At 41.2% G+C, this 2,500-nt stretch overlaps 1 protein-coding gene across 1 annotated transcript in view; it reads right to left on the reverse strand.

The window, feature by feature from the left end:
• The window catches only part of LOC134464762 (protein kinase C-binding protein NELL2a-like), a 192,509-nt gene that overhangs the window by 137,416 nt on the left and 52,593 nt on the right, over nucleotides 1-2,500 (reverse strand). The gene's annotated exons all lie outside the window — the stretch shown is intronic.

Genomic DNA, 2,500 nt, shown 5'->3' on the forward strand with positions numbered 1-2,500 from the left:
GAGATGAGAGGGAGATGAAAGAAAGAGAGAGAGAGGGATAGGGGATTAAATCAAAAGGGAGAGTGTGTGTGTGTGTGTGTGTGCGTGTGTGTGTGTGTGTGTGTGTGTGCGTGTGTGTGTGTGTGCGTGTGTGTGTGTTTGTGTGTGTGTGTGTGTGTGTGTGTGTGTGTGTGTGTGTGTGTGTGTGTGTGTGTGTGTGTGTGTGTGTGTGTGTGTGTGTGTGTTGCCATTGGGGGGTATTAGTCTATTTTTTATATATACAGTGGTGTTCATATGTTTACATACCCTAGCAGAATATAAGCTTTCTCTGTGATTTTTCACATAATATGAAGGATTACACAAAAGCGTTTTTTTCACTCATTGCTAGTGACTGGCTTAAGATATTTATTAGCAATCTTCTGTGTTTACTCTTTCAAAAGCATGATCACAACCCAAACTACCCAAATGACCCTGTTCAAAAGTTTACATACCCTAGTTTCTGATGCTGAATATGGCCCTGTTTAACATCAGGGACCGCTCTAAATTGTTTGTGGTAGTTGTGGATAAGGCTCTTAATTTTCTCAGATGACAGAACAGCACATTCTTCCAGGCAGAATGGTTATTTCCTATAATATCTTTGGGTGTCTTGCTGGAACCTCACATTTGAGGTTTCCCCTGAGTGGCTCAATGATGTTGAGATCAGGAGAGTGAGATGGTCGCTCAAAAACCTTCATTTTATTCTATCTGAAGCTAATGACGGGTTGATTTGGCTTTCTGTGTCGAAATATTGTCATGTTGGCACTGTTGGAATTTCAATTCAGAAATGCAATATGAGGGGGGTTGGTTGGAATCAAGCCATTGGGCAAGGGAATCATTGCATTGCAATGATCATTGCAAGGGAAATTGTTCAAGAGGCACAGGACAACCAAAAAATAACTTAATGTGAAATATAGGACAACATGAAAAAATGTTTTAAACTGTACAGCAAAGAGGCACTTGAGGAAAGATGGGCTGTCGGGGGTTGCCAGGAGAAAGCCATTACTACAAAAATGCAAACATGTTATTTTGCTGAATATGATACACCAAACAGCATAGTGAGAAGCATCAGAATGCCTGTGACAAAGTCATTTGGAAAAATTAGATCAATATGGAACTTTTTTCAGCCACTATTAACAGTACCATTTGGAGAACAGTCAACGGAGCCTATGATTTAAGTTACACCATGCCTTCTGTAAAACATGGTCATGGACCACTGATGTCATGGGGACATTTGAGTTACAAATGCACTATACTTTTGGTCCATACTCGCAGAATGATGAATACATTGCCCTGTGAAAAATACTGGAGGAAACTTGACACTCATCAGCCTTGAAACTGCACATGGCCCATTGTTTGGACATGCCAACATGAGAATATTTCAACACAGAAAACCAAATCAACCCGTCATTAGTTCAGAAAGAATAAAATGAAGTTTTTGAGTGACCGTCTTACTCTCCTGATCTCAACATCTTTGAGCCATTCAGGGGAAACCTCAAATGTGAGGTTCCAGCAAGACACCCAAAAATATTATAGGAAACAACCATTCTGCCAGGAAGAATGTGCTGTTTTGTCATCTGAGAACATTAAGAGTCTTATCCACAACTACCACAAACAATTTAGAGCGGTCCCTGATGTTAAACAGGGCCATATTCAGCATCAGAAACTAGGGTATGTAAACTTTTGAACAGGGTCATTTGGGTAGTTTGGGTTGTGATCATGCTTTTGAAAGAGTAAACACAGAAGATTGCTAATAAATATCTTAAGCCAGTCACTAGCAATGAGTGAAAAAAAAAGGTTTTGTGTAATCCTTCATATTTTGTGAGAAATTGCCAAGAAAGCGTATATTCTGCTGGGGTATGTAAACATATGAGCACCACTGTATATATAAGAGGTGTCAGGCTTATGATGAGGTCAAGGGGGTGTTGGCAGACTTATGATAAGTTCAATTGGCCCTTCGCTGAAAAAAGGCTGAGAACCTGAACACTGCTATACATAAGACTAGGGGTGAATGAGGTATAGGCTGGGCCGAGTCACTATAAAATAAGCAAGGCTAGGGGTGAATGAGGTATAGCCTGGACTGAGTCACTCTGCAATAAGCAAGGCTAGGGCTGAATGAGGTATGGCCTGAGTCACTATAAGCAAGGCTAGGGCTGAATGAGGTAAGATCAGAGTCACTATACAATAAGCAAGGCTAGGGGTGAATGAGGTATAGCCTGGACTGAGTCACTCTGCAATAAGCAAGGCTAGGGCTGAATGAGGTATGGCCTGAGTCACTATAAGCAAGGCTAGGGCTGAATGAGGTAAGATCAGAGTCACTATACAATAAGCAAGGCTAGGGGAGAATGAGGTATGGCATGGGCCACTATGCAATAAGCAGGGAAATGAAGTATGCACTGAGCAAGACGAGGTCCAATGGAGTTATTAACACCTGAGGGTGCAATGAGATCTATGCCTAAATATGAGCAAAAATGTACATTTCATG

The sequence above is a fragment of the Engraulis encrasicolus genome, chromosome 15 (genome assembly GCF_034702125.1).
Source record: "Engraulis encrasicolus isolate BLACKSEA-1 chromosome 15, IST_EnEncr_1.0, whole genome shotgun sequence".
In the NCBI taxonomy this organism is placed as follows: domain Eukaryota; kingdom Metazoa; phylum Chordata; class Actinopteri; order Clupeiformes; family Engraulidae; genus Engraulis; species Engraulis encrasicolus.